General features: G+C 37.3%; 1 protein-coding gene across 2 annotated transcripts in view; it reads left to right on the forward strand.

The window, feature by feature from the left end:
- The window catches only part of Wdr7 (WD repeat domain 7), a 315,779-nt gene that overhangs the window by 102,678 nt on the left and 190,095 nt on the right, over positions 1-23,006 (forward strand). The window lies entirely within an intron of this gene.

Here is a 23,006-nt window from a genome sequence, read left to right on the forward strand (position 1 = left end):
GATTAGTCTTAATTATTTTACTATAAATTTGACCTGCATTTTATGTAGTGGAACGTGGATTTAAAAAAATTGATTATTATCATTTATTACAATTTATTCAATTTGTATCCCAGCTGTGCCCCCTTCCCTCATTCCCCCCCCCACTCCCACCCTCCCTCACTCTTCTCCCCCCATGCCCCTCCCCTAGTCCACTGATAGGGGAGGTCCTCCTCCCCTTCCATCTGATCCTAGCCTATCAATTCTCATCAGGACTAGCTGCATTGTCTTCCTCTGTGGACTGGCAAGGCTACAACCCCCAGGGGGAGGTGATCAGAGAGCCTATCACTGAGTTCATGCCAGAGACAGCCCCTGCTCCTCTTTACTAGGGACTCCATTGGAGACTCAGTCTATGGGCAACATCTGAGCAGGGGTTTTAGGTCCTCTCCATGCATTGTCCTTGGTTGGGGTATCATTCTCTTCAGAGCCCCCAGGGCTCAGTTTTTATAGCTCTGTTGGTGTCCTTTTGGAGCTCCTGTCCTCTCCAGGTGTATCCCCTACTTCTTTCCTAAGATTCTTTACACTCCGCCCAAAGTTTGGCTATGAGTCTCAGCATCTGCTTCGATACCTTGATCAGTGGAGTCTTTCAGAGGCCCTCTGTGATAGGCTCCTTTCCTGCTCCCTGTTTTCTCCTGCTTCTGATATCTATCATGTTTGTCCTTCTGAATGAGGATTGAGCATCCTCCCTTGGAAACCCTGGATTTTAAACAGACTTTGTCCACTGTCAGTTTTTTGTGTAGAGAAGTGCTTACCCATAGCACACCCAATCCCATGTGCTATGAGAGCAGCACATGTACTGTTCAAGAAGCAAAATAAAAGTAAGATTGAGAAAATTCTGGAACTATTAGAGCAGCTTTGATTGCCAGATCAGCTGTGCTGCCCTGTGATGTAATTAGACACATGACCTTGGGAACTTTACCTCCATCTTTTCAGTTGAAAATCAAGATGCTAGAAGGCTTTGCAGAGTTGTAATGGAATGAGTGACCCTCGTTAAGTGTACAGGTTGGTACCTAGCTCACAGTAAGCACTATTGATTTGTTACGTAAATAAATACTGTGGTCACATATTCACATGGTAACACACCAGGGGATGACGGTTCCTAATTAAAACGTTTATCTATTCGAGTACGAGATATTTACTGAGTGAATTTCTAAAACCTTTAAAAGCCCAACAATAACAGTAATGACAACAACAACAAAAATAACAACTCCCAAATGTAGGGACTGAGCCAAGTTTTGAATTTATTCACTACTTCCTGTTTGCCATGGTGTGAACTACTTAGCTCCACCATGGCCTCCTTGTGTAACTGACTGGCATCCGGGAAGCCATAAGCTAATCAACTTTCCTTCCCCAAAGGAAAACAGCTTAGGGACCTCTAACATATGTACATCTTAGTTAAGATATTATCATTAAATTTTTTGAGAACTTTTAAATAAAAATTTTAGAGCTGGTGACTATAGTTTTGTGGTAGTGTTTATCTGTTTTGGTCCCTAGCACTCCAAAATAAAATGGAAATAAGTTAAGAACAAATAAAATAAAATAAAATAAATTTAAAGTAAGTTTTCAGAATATACAGTTAAAAAGAAAGAAAAGAAAGGTTAGAATGAAAAACCTTTAGAATATGTGAGTAAATAATGAGACATGTGCCTAATTCCTTGTGTGAGCATTAATCTCAGAAACTAGATTCTGATGATTCACTGTGTCATAATCCTTGCTGAGGAAAACATCCTTAAGGGTCTGGAGAGATGGCTCAGGTGGACCTGATATGGTGGTGTAATCCTTGTCCGGTAGGAGATACAGGAGAATCCCTGGTGCCCTAACCAAATCTGTGAGCTCCGTGTTTAGGGAGAAAGCTTGTCTGAAAAATAACATGAAGGTCTATTGAGGAAAACACCTCATGTTGTCCTCTGCCCTCCTCAACATAACAGTACTCCCATATACACCTTGTGTGTGTGTGTGTGTATGTGTGTGTGTATATATATATATATATATAATTTATGTAAATATGTATGTATTTATATATAATTTATATATATATATAATTATGTGTATGTATATATGTGTGTATATATATACACAAATAATTTTAAAAAATCTTCACAGTTGAGGCCAAACTATGAGTGAGGTATTTTACAGTAGGCTGAAGGTGAAACTATATGAGAGCAAGTCACTACAGATTCTTTAAAGAGGAAAATTGAATTATGGAAAATTATAAAAACAATCAGAAACATTTCAAGACATCTGTGTTTAGCATGAAGTCAGGCTGTCACAAAAAAGGTATGGAAACCAGATGTAAATGTGGGCAAGTAGAATGAAGAAAGTTAAGCCACGATCAGTGATTGCATATAAAGATCTAAGAAAAACATCAGAAAGTAGTACAGAGTTGCCCTTGTGACTGTTTGGAAAAAGAAATGACATTATCATTTATATCTGATGCTATTTTGTTTTCCTCATAGAAAGAAGGGAATGGCTTAGCTACAGACTATAGGCATAGTGTAGCCACCAATCATTTCCCAAAGAAATGGTAGAAATTCATTGCTGTGATACGGAGAAGAGTAACGACCATCATTATTTGAAAACTTTCTCTGTATCAGACTTTTGCTAAGTACATACAAGGTCTGTGCTTTTCAATGTAACCATTATGATAACCTGGTAAAGTAGATACTATTATTGTCTTTCCTGTATATTGTTTTCTTGAACATGAGGTAATAGGCTAAGGGGACTGAAATTTTTTCTGAAGGTCCTTCAGACACTTAAGTGACTTCTAGATTCCAAAACTCACTTTTCTTACCATGTGTTTATTCTCGGTGGCTCATGCCAAGTTCCTTAGATCTTAATTGAGGGCAGATATGTCAGAGTAAGTATTCTAGACACTGGGCTTGCCTGGAACTACTATACAGTGGTGTCTTTCCCAATCACCTTATCTTTAAGTGTAGCACAAAATGAAGCAGAAAAGTAACTGTTAGAAAATTACTCTTTGTTATTTGTTATTGTTGTTTAAATAAAGTAGTTTTCTTGTAAATAAATTTAAGCACTTCCCTTTTTGTAATTAATTCCTTTTTACTTAAGTATACTGTTTTTCTGTACTTCAAAAGTTACATGAATTCTGTTTCCTAAAATTTGAATTTTATCTCGTACTCTAATTTCGTGTGTGTGCAAGAAAAAAATAGGCATGCATTCTACTAAATGCTACTAAAACATCCCACATTATCAACTTTTGATCTTATATCTTAATCAATTCTGGAACTGTAATGCTGACTGAGTGTAAAATTAGTTTTACTTTCTTTTATTGGGAGCTTTCTGTTTTAATAAAAGAAAGTCAAGCTAAAGGAATAGGGATTCTGAACGTATTAAAGGAGAAGAAAGCATTTAACAAATGAGGAATGACCACATAGGGCTGGTGAACAGATTTGCTGTCCTAGGGGATCAAAAGGTTATGGAGGCAGCTGGTGGCCAGCCCACACCTGCTGTCCACCTGCTTGAACCAAAGTCTCCCCACCATCGTCCTCAGTGTTCACACAGACAATCATCGCTGTGAGTTGTAAAGCCTTGTTTCACAAACACAGCACCTTTCTCTGACACGAGAATCTTAGTCACGGAAATAGAGACAACGCTGGACAGTCTATCTGGAAAGTGACTACTAATCAGCAGTAATCTTGTAATGTAACCATTCTAAGTATTTAAAGATATGCAGTCATTATGTAAGCAATATCGGATGTGCCTAAGTTGTGCCTGCTTTCTGTAGTAGAGTTGTTTTTTTTTTTTTTCTTTTTAATTATTTCTGCGGAGAGCTCACGGGCTGTGATAGATAACCCTTTACCTCCGAGATCAGAATCAGCGCTCACATAGGTAGCAGCTTCTTCTCACTTCACTGTCAGGACAGGACTGGGCTAAGGATAAAATGATGCCAACCGGGCCTGTTAATAACCTCCTTGTATTTTATGTAGGTATGGTGGGTGTATAGTAGCCCAACTAAAAGCTCTTTATGGCTTTATGTGAAAGAAAGAAAAGCATAGGCCAAGGCCAGCTGCTTCTTTTGGGAGTCTTGAGAGCACTAGTAGCAGAAGATCCTTCACAGTACATTATGCAAGCAGTGAGCATGGGTTGCTTAGCCCTTCCTATTTCTGTACTTTTCTGGTAGTTTTGTTCTCCTTGTGCTATTCCCTCATCATTCATTTAAATTTTTATCTCTTAGAGATCCTGGCAGTAGACTAGCAGATTCTAGGGAAGAAAAAGCAAAGCAATCTGCCTTAACTGATAGCCACAAATTTTCATAAGACCCCTCAAAGGCCGCAATTATTGAAGGACATGAGACTTTTGCTGCAGGTGACATAGTTTTGTCTTGAGCCAGTCAGTGGTCATTGGTTCATCCTTTTTAAATGCAAAAAAAAAAAAAAAAAAAAAAAAAAAAAAAAAAAAAAAAAAAAAGAAAAGAAAAGAAAAGGGGAACTTTTGTTTTTTTCTGACAGGAAATTTAAGCTTAGTTGTACTATGATCCCTATTCTAATGCTAAGTACTGTATATATTCTGCAACATATGAATGGAAATATTGTATATTTTTTTCTGAGTTATCATTTGCATGTTGGATATTACTTTTATGTTCTAAAACATTTTTATAGAATACTAATAATTTTAGTAAATAGAAATTAATGTTATTTTTTGAAACTATTGAATTACAATGTAGATAAAGATAAATGTTGCCTGAGATTTATTTTGAATTAAAGATGTTTTCCAGACTGCCTTTTATATATTTTTTCCTTTGGACATTCTACATATAGCATTTTGATAATTGACTTTTTTATGAGGTCAAGCACCTGCTGGTTTATGAAACATGCCCGCATTTGCCCTTCATTCCAGTCAGTGACTTCTCTGAAGTAAATGCTGATGGTTCCTGATTTCTTTTGGCCTGCAATACAGATTGACCTTATGGGGCATTAGGTCACAGGCGTAATTATTTCTCATACATTGTGTTCTGCTTGCTCACAGCGCTCATCTCTCTAGCTTCAGAAACAGTATAGACAGAGAAATTCACTGTCCTTATATAAATTAAAAATCTCTCCTAATGAGTATCTGCTGTGATTTTATACAGTGCTGGTCAGTGTATTATTAATTTGTAAGTTGTCATCTCAAACATTGATAGACAAATGTGGAACACTTTGTGTTTCATACATAATGATGTTACTAGGCTCAAGCTTTTGTTCTTCTTTAGTCCCTGCCTTTTTAGCTTTCTTTTATGTCAGGTTGCCAGGATCAGGCTCCTCTTTCATTCAACCTTGGAAACAATAGAATTTCTTTCTTCAACAAAAGACACTTTTAGTAAATGTTTTGGGGTTGACTTCCAACAAACCATACTGTGATGCCTGTTTTAACCTGGAATTGAAGTCTCATTTGTAATGTTTATAAAGCGGTGACTCCAGGCACAAATGTGGATGGTCAACAATAGACATGAAGCTAAGGTGGGAATGTATGTTTCAGAGATATGGAAAGTGCCGCTGGTAAGATTTCCCTAATGCTAGTGTGCCGTCTAGAAGGCAGATAGTGCCAGGATTTATTGTGGGAAGAAGGTGGGAGACAGACTAGAAAGGGATTTGACACATAAGATTTAATTGAATCTGGCCCCAGCTCTCACAGACCTGAAACTACTTGGCCCTCCTCCCGTCCCTTTCTCCCTTTCTGTTTCCTCTCTTACATTTACCTTTGTCTTGCATGTCTGGAACTCTCTGAGAGAACCATGTTAACAGAATGATTTTTCTGGATACTGAGAATTTCTTTAACTATTGAAGAGATACTCATATTTTTGTAAGTCTATTTTTGATTGAAATATTTTTTGTTTCACACGCTCCCTGTTTGAAACGTTTAGTCTAAGCAGAGGCTGTCACTTCTGGCCACAATGTGGAGTGACTACCACTGTTGTCATAGACAGCCTCTTGCTGAAGATCGTCGTAGGTTAGCGTGCCTCTTGCATTTCAGGTTATATATTTCTTAATTTTTTTTCTTTCTCTCTGTCTATATTGTTTAACAATTATGATGAATTTTTATTGTGATTGAGCTGTTTCTTTTCACTCATGATGGCTTCTGTCCTGATTTCTGATTTGCTGTTTGTACTAATGTGGGAGTAGGGAAGCCAGGTAATCAAGATTGTTGTGGTTAAGTATTCAGTGAGGGTGAACTGGCCAGGAATGAAGACTGTGAAATGGAAAGCTACCTGACAGCTTTCCAGTAAGTGCCTTGTGGGGCCCTCACTCTGTGTCTGTCCAGATCACCTCTTTGGGAGTTTTGTGGCATTCGGGGTATCATTATATTTTTTTTAAGTGAGAATATACTAATTGAAATTGTGAAATGAAGGGCAAATTATTTGGTTAAATAATTTTTAACCAAATAGAATTATTTTAGAATTCCTGCTTTATAAATCAGCTGGGATTAAAGGGTGTGGTATTCCCAGGACTGTCTGAAGAAATTGTTGACCCCTTACACTGAGTACTGTATGTATAAGCCCCTTCTGTGTACTGGAAGGCAGAAAGGATTTCTCTCCAGATGAACTATATTTAGTATGCACTCTACATTTTAGCTGCTTACAGTGTTTCATTGGAAGTTAGGTATTTGTTCCTCTTTTTTTTTTTTCTACAATGTCAGAGAAGTTAAGCTTAATTTTAAACATCTTAGACTGATCATGTATTTAAAACAGTAAATGATTCTATTTATCTTTATTTGGCCACCAACCTAATGGAATTTCTACTTAAATATCTATAGCTATTTTTTAAAAAATTCCTTTCATTTGACATGTTTTTTGAGGCATTATTTAATATTTTTGTAATTTTTCCATTTACGTATTCAATAGTCTTGGGAACTTGAGTAGTAAAATGCCCAGTTAAATATGAAAGTGTTTTGGTGTAGGTTGGTTACTCAGATTTAGTTTCAGTAATAAAAAGGAAACTGTTTAATCGTGGGACTATGATCCTGGGAGCTCTGCAGTATTAGCTGAGTGAGCGCATGCTGCTGAGGATCCACACTCTCCACTCTGGCATCAGAACACCTCTGCTGTGTGATCTCTAAAGGAGGCCCTAGCAGTTTAACAGAGGAAGGTGTCAACCATAAGGAAATTCAGCTGTTTGTCCCTGTGTCCCTGTAGAGCAGTAAGGGAGTGTGTGCCTCCTAGTCTAGGCCTCCTTACAAGCCTCTGTCCCATTCCATCTGGCCTCTTGTGCAGAGCTGCTTGACCTAAGGGCTTATAATAATTTTGGTAATCTCCTCCTTTTTGTCTTTCACAAGTCTGTCCCCATCTCTCTTTCTTCAGTGCATTAAAGCAAAGCTTCTTCTCCATCTGCAGTTCGAATTCAAACACCTAGGAGGCATACCTGGCTTGCTTTGAGATATTTGTGCACTTTTCCTGGTGGCTGTAAGCTTGGAAGCACTTAAGACTATGTAGACTATTTTATAAAAGAGAACTGTCCATTCAACCCTTGATACATTCTTTAAAAGTGATGTTTAAATGGAAATGCCTGGTAATATCTTTAGCTGAGATTCTAGTGGCCTTTGTGATAATAAATGACCTAATATCACTCACCCTGAAGAAGATGGTATTGATTTCTGTCATCATTCTCTTGCTGATTTGCTGAAGACAAAAATTTATAATGCTAATGGAAATAAAGTACTTTATAAACCATTCCTGTGGGTGCTGGAACATGTTTTTCTAATAAAGCAAGTACTCCAGTAAGATTTTAATTATAAATTTTGTAGTAGTTTGAATGAGAATAGTCCCTATAGACACGGATGTTTGGACACTTGGTCCCCAATTGGTGAAACTGTTTTGGAAGAATTAGTAGATGAGGCCTTATGGGAAGAAGTATATCCCTGGGAGCAGGCTATGAGCTTTCAAAAGCCAACATAATTTCCTGTTAGTTCTCTTGTTGGCCTTCTACTTGTGGATAAGACTGTCAGCTACTTCTCCAGCACCTTGCCTGCTGCCTTGTTTTAGCTAATAGTAGTTTTGGTTCTAATATTGTTTACTTATTGTGAGATTAAAGTTTTCCAAATATACTAAATACCTTTCCCTCTCTCTCTCCCTGCTTTTTTATATATAGTATTTATCCTTTACTGTTCTCTAGTGATGTTGCTGTGCTGATTTATTGCACTTACTGTATCTATTAAGCATATTTGAATATGAATATGTATTTTAAATGATTCATTGTATATGACATTTGCAGACTTTAATATTTTTAGCACTTCTAGCACACAAACATAACGAAAAAAAATTCTTTTTGTTTGAACACCCGAATTGACCCCAGCAAGATTGAGATTGATCTGGTTTCTTTCAGCCTGTTAAATGCCAATCCAGTCATCTGTAACAGTACTTGCTATTTTTGTAATTTTCCTTTACATGTTTTCTGTTTCTTCCATAAAACATACCCATCACTTACAGAGATTTTCTTTGCTTAATTTATAGACGAAAACAACCACAATCACCTATTTTTATTGCTTGCTTTAAAAACTTGACCCATAGTCAATGTCAAGTCTGTAGTCACAGCTCTCTTTTAGAATCCTGTGGAAGGACTTTATAATTTACTGGGAAAAGATGATGAGACTTACAGTTGAAACGTTCTTAAACTAAAGAACATTTAGCTTTTAGAAAGAATTCTAAGACGGTAGATGGTTCTTCATTTACGAACATTTCTAATGATTTTAAAACATGGTTAAATTCATTTTGGGGGCTGGGGAGATAAGTGTGGAGGTGAGAGAACAACTTTCAGGAGATGGTTCTTTGGTCATATGAGCTCTGGGATCAACATCATGTCCCTAGGTTTGCTGGCAAGCATCATAGCATTCTGAACTGTCTCATAGCCCCAGAAAGGCTACATTTCTTGTGTAATGAAATCAGCTTGCTGTTATTACTTTTTGTAGCCTTTGTAGCACCTTTTAAAACTCTTGATGCTTTGTTCACTAATGCTATCTTGCTCTAACAAGTGATTTTCTATATCATACACATGACACATCCATGTATGTGCTTATACTGACAGAGTAGAGGAGTAGACAGACAGCTGTCCACTCAGATGTGTTTCTATGCAGATTAACTTTGGTTTCTATGTCACCCTATGGTTGTGTATGATCTTGTGGGCAATACATTCGTACTACCTACCCAGCATGGAGTGCTCTTCACAGAGCTGCCTGAGGGTAGCCTTAACAGTCATGACGGGCATGACATACAGCCTGAAAGAGCTGTTTCCTGGAAGCACAGAACATTTCTGATTACCCTACATATTTGTAGTATAGTTCATTATTTTGACTTAAAGTTTGCAAATCTGTTAGCCATTTCTGGCTTTGAAGCTTCCCCCCATATATAATACTATGATTTTATAATTTGACTGTAGTGATTTTGTAATAAACACAATCAGTTATAATAATCACTTTATGACTTAGTTGATTGGATGATGGCAAGTCATAAATTTGGGTGACTTTGATTTGGGTAACTTTCTCTTTCTCTGAGATATGGTAAGTTTAGGAACGTTTCTGTGATGTTTTCTGTGTGGAATTGATGTGTATGCCTTTCTAAGAAGCATACTGCTTGGGCTTTGGTTTTGTTTTATGTTTTCCTAGTAAGTATTTAAATCAAGTAAAATAGATTTTATTTTGGATTAAGTTTGTGGCTGAGGATTTCTCTCTTTTTACTTTGAACTTTAATTTGTGTGTGTGTGTTTGTCTGTATGTTTATGTGCACATGTGAATTCAGGTGCCTGGAGAGTTCAGAAGAGGGCATTAGATACCTTCGAGTTGGAGTTTCATACAATTGCAAGCCACCTGATGTGGGTACTAAGAATTGAGCTCAAGTCGTCTAAAAGAGCAGTATGAACTCTTAATAGCTGAGCATCTTCAGCATCTGGTGTCATTTGTTTTCTTGGTCTTGGCCATTTTCACTGGAGTAAAATGAAATATCGGCTCTGTTTTATTTGTATTTCTGTAATTGCTCAATGTGATGAAAACTTTTTGGAGTATTTATTGGCCATTTCTTATTTTCTCTGGAGAAAAACCAAACAGAAGAACATTAGAATTAATGGACATTTAACTTCAAATAGATATAACAAATATCTATACAATATTCCACCCAAACACCAAAATGTATTCATTCTACTCAGATGCCTATGGAAGCTTCTCTGGGACAGAAAGCAGATCTTATCAGAAGTAATTGAAGTAAGTCCATAAAGCCTGTCTAACTACAATGTAATGAAACTTCATGTCAAAAGCAAATGAATTTCTAGTAATTTCATAAACCCATGTAGATAAGACAACACATAATTGAATGATGAATGGGTAAGAAGAAATCAAGAAAGAAATTTCTGGAATAAAACGAAAATCAAAACACAACACAACAAAACCTCTGGAACACATTAAAAGAGGGAATATTATAGCTGTAACATCCTACTTTAGAAAGTTGGAAAGAGACAAATAAATGACCTAATTATACAATTTACGAATTTGGAGACGAAAGAATAAATCAAACCTAAATCTAGTAGAAGGCAAGAAGTAAAAATCAGACAACAGATTAATGAAATAGAAACAAATAAAATAATTAAGAGCTAACTAATCTGGCTCTTTGAGAAGATAAACAAGATCACAGACCCTGAGCCTAACTAACCAAAAGCAAGAAAGATAACTCAAATTGACAGAATCAGAGTGGACAAGGAAACATAACAACGGACATCAAAGAAATTAAAAATTTTTTGAAGCAATAATTTTAAAGCCTTCACTCCATTAAATTATGTAATCTTAAATAAGACAAATTTTTAGATTCATCCAAACCATGTATTTTAAACCAAGAAAAGAATTACAGCTTTAATAGACCCACAGCACCTGCAGAGATCAAACAGTAATTAGCAGAATTCCAACTAAAAACAAAACAAGAACAAAAGAGACCAGGGTAAGATGGATTCCCAGTAGCATTCTACCAGACTTTTGAAGACGATCCACAGCCAATTCTTCTTAAATTATATACCTCCCCCCCAATAATAATAATAGAAGCAGAAAGAACACTTCCAAACCTTTTCTATAAAGTCAACATTACTCTAATACCAATATCAGGTAAAGACAAACATTAAAAAGAAAACTACAGGTCAATATCTTCGCTGAAAATAGATGCAAAAATTCTTAATAAAACACTTGCATATTGAATACAAGCACATACAGAAAAATATCTTCCACCATTGTTAAATAGGTTTCATGTAGAGATAAGTGACAGTTCAACATTGGTTAGTCAGTAAATGCAATAAATTGCATATATGAATTAAAAGACACACATCACACTGTCATCTTGATGCAAAAAATAGCCTTTTAAAAAAATCTAACATGCCTTCATGATAAAAGCCCTAGAGACTGGACTGGAGGGAACAGACTTCGGCATTATCAAGGTTATATATGACCAGCCATCATCTTCATGAAGGGTTAGCTCTGAGAATTCCCATTAGCAACAAGATTACCCACTATCCTCATTCCTTTTTAGTATTGTGATTGAAACACTAGCCAGTACCTTAAGACAAGAGAAGGAAATTAAAGCAAAAAAGAGGAAAAGGTAAGTCAAATTATTCCTAGTTGCAGAATATATGTTATTATATATAATAGATCACAAAAATTCTACTCGAAAACTTCTAGAAATGATCAACAATTTCAGCAAAGTGGCAATATGCAGAATCAGCTCACACAAATCAATAACTTTTTGAACTACTAACAACAAACATGCTAAGTGAGATCATGTACATACTTCCATTCCCAACAGCCTCAAAAATATATTCCTCACAGTATTAAACTTAACCAATGAGATGAAAAAGCTCAAAAATGAAAACTTTTTTTCTGAAGAAAAGAGATTGAGAAAGACGTTAGAAAATAGATTTCCTATGTTCATGGATTGGTAGAACTAATAATGTGCAAATGACCATTCTATCCAAAGCTATTTATAGATTCAGTGCAGTCTCATTGTTTAAGTCCTCATCTCATTCTTCACAGAAATAGAAAAAAAATCCTAAAATTAATTTGAAACCACAATAAATTTGTTATTCCCATGTAGCCAAGCAATGCTGCACAGAAAGAACGATGATTATTATTCCAGATTGACTATTGAGCTGTAATGATAAAAACAATATTGTACTGGAATAAAAACTGACATGTAGACCAATGGAAAAAAGAAGACCCAAACATGAGTGCAGTAACTGCAGCCACCTGATATTTGACAAAGATGTGAAAAACATAAGTCACAGAAAAGACAGCAAATGGTGAAGAATGAAAATTAGAACACTGTATTTCACTACCTGAAATCTAAGCCCAAAGGGATGATGTGAAACTGGAAATGCTAAAATACTAGAAGAAAACAGGTGTATGAAAGGCCTTTCTACAGAGTACATTTGCCCAGAAATTATGGCCAACAGTTGACAAGTGGGACACAATAAAGCTAAGAACCATCTATACAGCAAAGGAAATAACTGAATGAAGAGGAAGTCCACATAGTGTGAGGGAATCTGCTAACTATACATATGACAGACGATTAATATTTACAATATATAAAAATTCAACAGAGTCAAGGGGACAAATGACCCAGTTAAAAGATGGACTTGGTTTTAAACAGAGTTCTCAAGAGAAGAAATTAAACTGCCACTGTCTCTTTCTTTCTATTTATTTATTTATTACAATTTATTCACTTTGTATCCTGGCTGTAGGCTCCTCCCTCATCTCTTCTCAGTCCTACCCACCCTCCCTCTTCTCCTATGCCCCTTCCCTAGTGCACTGATAGGGGAGGACCTCCTCTCATTCTATCTGACCCTAGCCTATCGGGTCTCGTCAGGGCTGGTTGTGTCATCTTCCTCTCTTGCCTGGCAAGGCTGCACTCCCCAGGGGATGGTGATCAAAGAGCTAGCCACTGAGTTCATGTCAAAGACAGCCCCTGTCCTACCCCTTCCATACTAGGGAACTCAGATGGAAACTGAGCAGCCTATGGGCTTCTTCTGAGCAGGGGTCTAGGTCCTCTATCTGCATGATCCTTGGTTGGAGTATCAGTCTCTGCAGGCCCAGAAAGACACATATGGTATATACTCACTTATAAGTGGATATTAGCCATATAATATAGGATAAATATACTAAAATCTATAGTCCTAAAGAAGCCAATCAACATGGAGGACCCTAGAGAAGAGGCTAAAACCTCACTCAGAATACCAAACAGGATAGATATTGGAAGTAGGAGAAGACAAGGAACAGGACAGTAGCCTTCCACAGGGGTCCTATGAAAGACTACCCATCAGGGTATGGAAGGAAATACTGAGACTCATAGCCAAACTTTGGGCAGAGTACAGGAAACTTTATGGAAGAAGAGGGAGATAGAAAGACCTGTTGGGGACAGGAACTCCACAAGGAGACCAACAAAGCCAAAAAGCAATTGTCTTTTTATGAGTGATTTATTTAACTTAGGAAATGTCATCCAAAGTCCTTCTGTGTTGTAGAATGGTTCAGAACTTGGGATGAATGTGTATACAATTATATGCATGCAACATCGCATTTTCTCCTTAATTAAAATTTAGCTTGTGTCCAGCAAATGGAAGTGTGTATACTTGCTACTATATATATTGCTGTTATGAACTTAGGTGTCCGCTGTCTCTTTACAACCTGATTTTAATTATTTTAAGATTATGTTGACTGAAGAATTTATAGGATTAAAAGGTAATTCTGATTTTTTTTTTTAAAGAAACATCATTATATTTTCCTTAACATTCTTACTATTTTACATTCTCATCAGTAGTGACCAGAAAATGAATTCCTTCACTTTCCTGGACACCCCCCTCCCTTTAAATATCAGTAATGCTAAAAGGCATGAAGTGCTATGGAGGTTTTGATTTCCACTTCCCTAGTTATTTCCACTTCGTGTTAAGTACTTTTTTCTTGTATTTGTTGGCCACTTACATATTTCTTTGGAAGTATATGTTTTGTGCCCATCATAATCAGGTTGGGTTTTATTGTTGTTGTGTTGTAACTATTTTTTTAGACAGCTTTGGCTGGCTTGGAACACACTATGTATACTTGGATGGCCTTGAAGTTGCAGTAATGCTCTTGCCTTTCCTGGGATCAGAAACGTGTATCATAATCCCTAACCTAAGAACTATTTATAGTTGCTGTTTATTAACGTCTTTTCAGATGATTTGAAAACAGTCTCTTTTTCCAGGGGTGAGCGACCATAGATTAATCACCAACTTCATGATAGAGGCAGCCATGCTCCCCTCACTCCAAGATCCACATGGAGATTGAGCTGCCAATTGGCCACATCTGAACAGGGGTCTAGGTCCTCTCCATGCATGGTTCTCTGTTGGTTCACCAGTCTCTGCAGGACCCCCTAAGCTCAGAGCCTTTAGCTTTGTTGGTCTCCTTGTGGGGCTCCTGTCCCCTCCATGTCCCTCTACTCCCATCCCTCACTTCTCCCATAAAACTCCTTGCACTCTGCCCAAAAGTTTGGCTGTGAATCTCAGAATCTGCTTCGATTCCCTGTTGTATGGAACCTTTCAGAGGACCCTCTAATGTAGGCTCCCATGCGCTTTCCTTTCTTCCACTGTTTCTGGAGTCTATCCTATTCGCCATTCTGAATGAGATTTAAGCATACTCCCTAGGGTCCTTCTTAGTGTTTAGCTTCTTTAGGTCTGTTGATGGCTATCATTCATTATATGTCTAATATCCACTTATAAGTGAGTGTATACCATGCCTGTCTTTCGGTTTCTGGGTTACCTCACTCAGGATGATCTCTTCAAGTTCCTTCCATTTGCTTGCAAATTTCATGATTTCTTTGCCAGGTCAGGAAGGAAGAGAATCCAGGCAGTCCTGATGAGACTTAACAAGCTATGGGCAGATGGCAATGGTGGCGAACTCCCCCTTTCAGTGGACTAGGGGAAGGGAATGTGGGGGAAGAGAGAAGGAGGGTGGCACTGGGGAGAGTTGAGGGTGGGGACTTCAATCAGGATGTATAATGAATAAATTATGAAAAAAAAACTGTCTCTATAGTTTCCCTTCTTGCTCATGATTGTGTCAGTGCACAGGTGGTTTACCTATTTGTAGTTTTCTTGCATATTCTTTTAGTTTCATTTTCAAGAAATCATTGTCATATTTGACACCATGGAGTATATCTCTTATTTTCTTCTAGAAACTTTATAGTTTCACATCATAACATTTAAATATTTGAATCATTTGAGTTAATTTTATATATGATATAAACTCAGAATTCAACTTAAACTCTTGCTTGTAGATAATATCCAGTTTTCCAAGCATATTTGTTGAAGTGACTATTCTGTCCTGTATACCTGTTTCAATTTGGTCTAATATATATGCATGTGTATGTGTAAGTATCAAAACCATTGAGCTTTTGTCATTAAGCATAAATTGGATATTTTGATATTTCTTATTCTTCCTTATCTTTTTAAAAGAGATGTTTGATACATCTTCTTGTTCTGTTTGGCTTTCTAAATTAACTTTTGGGTTGATGGGTATTCTGGTTTTGTCTAGTGTTTGGTATTATGTACAGAGTGGCAGTGAATAAACCCATTCATGTCTTTATTTTTTGATAGTGTATTTTAAGTATATTCCTAGAAGGAAAGCTTCTGAGTTTTTAAATTGTTTGTTTGTTTATTTATTACAATTTATTCATTTTGTTTCCTGGCTGTAGCCTCCTCCATCTCCTCCCAATTCCACCTACCCTCCCTTTTCTCCCCCTATGCCCCTTCCCTAGTCCCCTGATAGGGGAGGACCTTCTCCCCTTCTAACTGACCCTAGTGCATCCTCTCATCAGGGCTAGCTGCATCATCTTCCTCTGTGACCTGGCAAGGCTGCACCCCCAAGGGGGAGGTGGTCAAAGAGCTGGCCACAGTGAAAATGGCTATTCTCCCAAAAGCAATCTACAGATTCAATGCAATTCCTATTAAAATACCAACACAATTCTTTACAGACCTTGAAAGAACAATTCTCAATTTTATATGGAAAAACAAAAAACCCAGTATAGCTAAAACAATACTGTACAATAAAAGAGCTTCTGGAAGTATCTCCATCCCTGATCTCAAGCTGTACTATAGAGCAACAGTAGTAAAAACTGCATGGTACTGGCATAGAAACAGACAGGTGGATCAATGGAATTGAATTGAAGACCCAGGAGCTTCTGAGTTTAAAGATAAATGCCTGTATGTCTTTCCAGGTTGTTGGTTCTTCCCACATGGATTGGATGGTTTTTTTACTTTCGACAGATATCTATGTGAGGCTTTGCCTTCCAGCACCCTTTACAGCTGAACATACACTTAAACTCTTGGAATCTCATATCTATGAGAGATGAAAAATGAAATATCATCATATTTCGCTTTTACTTTTGTTGGGGACTATCTGATTATTTTTTCATATGAGCCTTATGAATTTGTTTTCAAGCACCAGTTCCTATCTCTAACTCTTTTTGTAATAGTTTTGAGTACCTCTGTATTTATAAGTTTAAAATATTATCTAGTTATATATATGTACCTATATATATATTTCTTTTTGCTTATGAGCTCATAAGTTGGAGGGGAAGAATGGCTGCCTGTCCAGGAAAGTGGCTCAGCAGGTAAGTCTTGCTGCACAGGTGTGATGACCAGAGTTTGATCCCAGGAACACATGCAGATGAGGATGGAAATAGCCAGCTTTGCAGAGTTGTCTCTGACCTCCATTGTGTGAGGTGCATGCATGCCCACAGTGGAGACACCTGACACACTGCACATACAAATAGGACAAATGATAAAAATGTGTGGCTACCTAATTTAAATATATTTTATTTTTGTTTGTAGAGTGGGTTTGCAAAGTAAAGCATACATTCTTTTTTGATATTGAAGTATCTTGGTTATGATAGTACTTGTCTGCTCAGTTATAGAGCTTTTTATAACTTTGTTCTGCAAGTTAATTCTTTAAGAGCTCTGCCAGAGGCAATGACGAGTGCAGCCTTAGTTAATTCAACTTTTCATTTTCCTCTAAATCATGAGTTAGATATGAATAGCTTTTAAAATGAATTGTGAGATTTAATTAGTGTAATGTAGTAGAATAATAACATGCTCCTATAGACGCATTATGCTCATGACAGAGCATGAGTTTGATGTCTGTAGTCATGTGATTCCACTCTGTCATCTCTCTACACTGATTTAACTGTGTTTCACAAACCTGCTTATTTAGTTTTCTCTGAGGCTTACTACTTTCTAGTTTATATTACATCTCAGAAGATAGTTTTCTATTTTATGACATAATCTATTTCCTTGTGATCTGAATCTACCCAGTCTTCATAAAAATAAATGTGCATAAGTATTCCACTGAGAATATCTTCTTGGGTATAAAATAAAAAAATTTAATTTTTAAATTGCTTCTTTAGCATATATTGTTTATAAAAAGTGATGTTTCATAATGATTGTATTTTTCCTCTCCAAATGACCTAACACCTTACTAGACTGTTGATAAATACTTGACCTTGTTACTCATTTTGTTGCTTTATCATTCTAGCCTTTGTCCAAAGATTCTCTTTTCATTTGTCACTGGTGTCCATTTGATGTGGCATCGTGATTAAAATCCTGGCATATGCTCCCGTCCATCTTGTTTTTTCCTACCTTCCTGCTAGGATCATCATGTCTGTTAGGAGCCTTTAGTAGATCTCTTAGAGACAACAGTCTGGGTACCCCATGTCTTGCTGCTTCTGGGTTCACAAATTGTAGAGCCTCTCAGTGCACAGAACAGAGAAACACTCGTAACTCATTCTCATTCCATGTGTCTGCCTATCCCTCTGTCTGCTGCTCTCCTTTCCTTGTCTCTCTTTTGTGCCTTCCTTTCTGTGGTTTCCTGGCTACCTGTCTTCATCTATTTAAAATAAACCTGAGCTCAAGTGAATGTTTCCCATTTTTATTCACACAAGGATTCATTCTAGCCCACCCCTGTGTGTATTTGTAAATAAAATTAATCTGCTACTCCTTATTTGCAGTAGATTTGCTTATTTTCCCCAACCTTAGTAGAGTTCATGTAATTTAGACTTTCTAACACATACATTGTAAAAACCAGTTAACACTAGGGTGCAGTATTTGCGTACAGTTCTCTTTTGATCCGTAGCTTTATGTTATCTAGTCTTTTAGTCTATTTCTATAGTCCTTAGTTCAGTGTCTTTATGTTTCCACTTTTCTGTCATCTTATGTAACAAGATTTGTACTATATTGATTTGTAGGCATGTGCACTACAAATTTCCCAGCATTCTGGTTAACTTATTGGTTTAAACAGTTGCATTGAATAAAGTTTACTCTGTCATATTTAGATCTTTAGGGTGTGACACATTAATAGAGTTTACTGTCTACTACTACAGTCTTATAGAAACCATCCCCACTTTTAACATTTCCTGGTGTGTTTCTTTGTAGTGCACTTAGCTCCAGCACTGTGCCAAACTCACCTACATTCATGTTTGAACTTACAATACAATTACTGTATTTCATTGTGTTTCCAGGTCGTTATACATGAAGACACAAACAATCTTGCTACGTTTCTAGAAACCATTGGTTTCTATTGGTTGTTTCTCAGAATGTAGATTTAGGTAAAAACCCCGCAGCTCCCTGCATGTTTTCCCAGTCTTTTGGCTCTCTACCCAAACTGAATTCCGGAGAGTATTTGATAACCAGAAAGAGAATGGATAGGATCCTCATGCTTCACTTCAGATGTTAGGTCTTAGGAGCTTGTTCTCAGTGCATAGAGAGTAAACATTAGCACTTTTTGGTTATGGGTATTAATGGGTCTACATTTTTTTTTCCTCACACTGGAGCCAGGTGGATGCCTTAAAGGAATCACGCTTATGTGTTTGCTGTTTGTGGCGGCAGTGGCCTTTAGTCAGCCCTGGGTAGCAGGGTCAGATGGGTTTCTATAACTTCAAGATTAGCTTGGCCTACATCGTGAGTTCCAGGCCAGCCAAGGCTACATTGTAAGACTCTGCCTAAAAAACAAAACAAATAACAAACAAAAAAAAAACAAGCAAGTTTATTCCTTTCCTACCTGTGTTAGGGTTCTCTAGAGGAGCACAACTTAGAATGAATACACACACACACACACACACACACACACACACACACACTACAGTGGTTTATAGGCTGTGGTCTGGCTAGTCGAATAATGGCTGTCTCCCAATAGAAAGGCCCAGACATGGTAGTTGTCCAGTCCACGAGGCTAGATTTCCCAGTTGGCCTTCAGTATATGTTGGAAGGCAGAAGACGTAGGTCCTCATGTCGATGAAGGAGTACAGCAGCAGCAGATGGGTGAACTTGCCAATGACAGTGAGGGCAGCAGGGAAAAGCGGTCTTCCTTCTTCCATGTCCTTTTTTGTAGGCTGAACCCAGAAGGGGTGGCCCAGATTTAGTGTGGGTCTTCTGACTTCCAATGATCAGGGTTAGGGTGCCTTCTTTCCACCAAAGATTATTCAATCAAGAAGGAGAGGAGGAAGACCTCCCCTATCAGTTGCCTGGGGGAAGGGCATAAGTGGAAAAGGGAGAGAGAGGGTGGGATTGGGAGGGGAGGAGGAAGGAAGCTACAGGGGGGATACAAAGTGAATAAAGTGTGATTAATAAAAATTTTAAAAAGAAGAAGAAAGAAAACTCCCTCACAGGTGTGGCCAACTGCTTCATTTTAGTCAACTGCAGATGTAGTCAAGGTGACAGGAAGCATTAGCCAGGACAGTGCTTCCCATCCTCTGTTAGCAACTTACTTTTCACTGTCTGTTGGGCTCCAGCATCTAGTGTCTGGTTAGCTTCCTTCCCCATTGTTGTCACACTTAATTCCTGCTGTTCATGGTCTCTTGGTGTGCTGCTCTTTCATTTTGGAGTTTTCTTCACTCTGTATAATTCCATTATGCATTTTACATACCCTTCAAGACCCAACTCAGATGTTTCCAGCTCATGAAATTAATTTTGAGGTGTTCTCTTTTTATCACTCTGAAAATGTCATTTGATTTCCCCCCTATTTACATAAAGGATTTTCACTTACACACTTATAAATCTGCAGTAGTAGCATGGCTCTCAAGTTCCCCAGTGAAAAGTTTCTGTATTTTATACTCTAGTTTTATTCTCTTTGCTTAGTAAACCTGTTAGCCCCTACCTCCCCCTCCCGAATTAAATGAATGGGTAAATTTTCTCTCCATTTGTATTGCCTCTCTTTGGAAAAACTATCTAGAAAAGTGATTATTATTTTAAAAGTGTCTATTCTTCAAATGAAAACTTCTGTAAGACATGTGCACACTTCTTCATGCATTTACCCAACTACTCAGTAAGTTAAGGTGGGAATCTCTGTCTGGGAAAACATAGTTTGAGCACTATTAGCTCATTACGGTATCCATTCACAAATCTTTGTCTTCTCAATACAGGAAATGTCTTTCCCCAACACAGGTGAAGGCATTCCTCACATCTCCATTCCTGTAGCCGCTCCCTCTAGCCCCAGCGCACACCAGCCACTGAAGCTGAGGCTCTCCTGTCATGCCGTGCTGCTCCTTGAGAAGGCTTGTTCAACAGAAACTGAGTGCTCTCAGTCTTTATGTAAATGTGAGCACTTTGCACAATTACCTGTCTCACCGTATGAGCAATGCTCTGCCCTCTGATTCATTTAGATGTAGCCCTTCCTTTAGATCTAGCCCAGGATTCAGGAGCTTCCTTGCTGAAGCCATTATCTTTTGCTGCTTCCATCAGCTTCACTTCCATTGATTTTTAAAGAACCTTACTGTTAATATATGCTTAGCATGTGTACATTGTACACTGTTTATGCAGGTTGGTTTTTTTTTTTTTTTGTTTGTTTGATTTTGTTTTTTATCTTCACAGCCATTGCTAGTAAATGAAGAGGAGAGGCAGAAAAGGAGATACAGAAAGAATATGGACCTTTGAAGGGTTTTCATAACAAATTCTTAAGCAGTTCTGAGATGGATAATTCTGCTCATACTAGAGGTTCCAAATCAGCCAGATCTCAGTGTTAGTGTGCATCAGGACAGATTTCAGAGTTAGTGTGTTTCAGGACAGTTTTGCCTTTGATTTGGCAATACCTGGAAGGTCAAGCCGTATTAGTCTTTCTTTCATTTGTAGCTTCTGAAACAAATAAAAAAATTGCTTTTAGTCTATTTTTAGCCTACAGATCAAATCTTTGAGAAGGTGAATTTAAAGTATCATTTTTACTATAGATAATTTTCAGTTCTGTTTGGAAAAAAAATAATAAAGCTGTATGCTCTCACATTAATATTCTGTTGAGCTAGTACACCACCTGTGGGTTCTATTACTTTTGCATTTCCCAGCTTGTTTTGCTGCTTTCAGGATGGTTTATATTTACATTCTTTATGAGAGCAGTTTCATAAATAGTTCAAAATATTAAGTAGGAAAATATGTCTCCTTAGTTAAACATCAATTCTTATTGATTCTTACCAATTCTTACCAAATAATTATTATATTCTGATTTAATCTTAAAAAATCTATTTTAATCATATTTTTATTTCTCTAATTGCATTGTGCCTTTCTTTACTAAGCTAGCTTGTTTCTGATAAATTGAAAGGGTCTTTATTCAAAATAAAGAATAACTACCTTTAAATTATTATGTGTGAAATCTCATATGACATCTATCGTGTTATAATTTCTATTTTTGATACTTAGAGAAGGAAAAGTAGATACTGTATCTTTAATGGAAAGCAAAAGGTTATCTTCTATGGCCTTTGTGTGTATGTGCTGATGTGAATGTAGGCAGCCAGACAGGCAGTGTGTGCAGAGAGACTAGGGAATGGCTGCAGATCGATATGTGTGGTGTGAAGTGAATTAATGTGAGGCAGGCCGTCTGTCTGTCAGGAGATTGTGGGGAATGTGCAGCGGTGCTGGTCAGTCACTGCCCGGATCCACTTCCAAGAAATCCCTGCCTTCTGCCTGAAAGGCAGCTGGAGATATTCACACATTCCCTTATTGTTGGATTTTACTTCATTCAAAGTAAATGTTCATATCAAACCATTGCCTCAAGTGTACTTTAATTAGATCAATGGAAAATCACAGTTGTGAGAATCTGATGAAATAAAAATACTTACTGTTGTTTTGGATATATTTTTCAGTCTCACTGGAAATCTATATTTTATGAGAATGAGAAAATATAATTTTTATTAACATTTTTTTCTTCTAACAATATTATTCTTTTCACCTAATAGTAAAGTTACAGTGATCTGAACTGGTTTACTATCCCAGTATTGGTTAACATGCTGCATTAATATATCTGGGTACAGGGGTCTTTTCTGAGACTGATACTCCACCAAGGACCATTTATGGATATAACCTAGAACCTCTGCTCAGATGTAGCCCATGGTAGCTCAGTAACCAATTGGTTTTTCCTAGTAAGGGGAACAGGGACTATTTCTGACATGAACTCAATGGCGGGCTCTTTGACCTCCCCACCCCTCAAGGGAGGAGCAGTCCTGCTAGGCCACAGAGGAAGACTTTGCAGCCAGTCCTAAAGATACCTGATAAAACAGGGTCAGATGAAAGGGGAGGAGGTCCTCCCCAATCAGTGGACTTGGAAAGGGGCAGGGAGGAGCTGAGGGAGGGAAGGTGGGAATGGAAGGGAATGAGGGAGTGGGATACAGAGTTAATAAAATGTAACTAATAATAATAAAAAATAAAGACTAAGCATATATTATTCAGTAAAAAAAATTTTTTTTACAAAGTTAAAATCAGTGTTTTATCTTTGCTTATGTTAGTCAAATGACACTATAGAATTATTCTGAGCTCATTTTATTTGCCATCACTCAAATATTGTAAACCAGTTGAAAAATGTTTATAAAGATAATATGTAAGACATGAAACATACATGTTTAACTAATGTGTATATTTTACTATTGAATTGAAAAATATTTTATGTGTCTAGACGTTTCACCTGTAAGTCTGTGCTCCACGTGGGTGCCTGGTGATCTCAGAGGTCAGAGGCATGTC

The sequence above is a fragment of the Psammomys obesus genome, unplaced genomic scaffold (genome assembly GCF_907164565.1).
Source record: "Psammomys obesus unplaced genomic scaffold, mPsaObe1.curated_primary_1811, whole genome shotgun sequence".
Taxonomy (NCBI): Eukaryota; Metazoa; Chordata; class Mammalia; order Rodentia; family Muridae; genus Psammomys; species Psammomys obesus.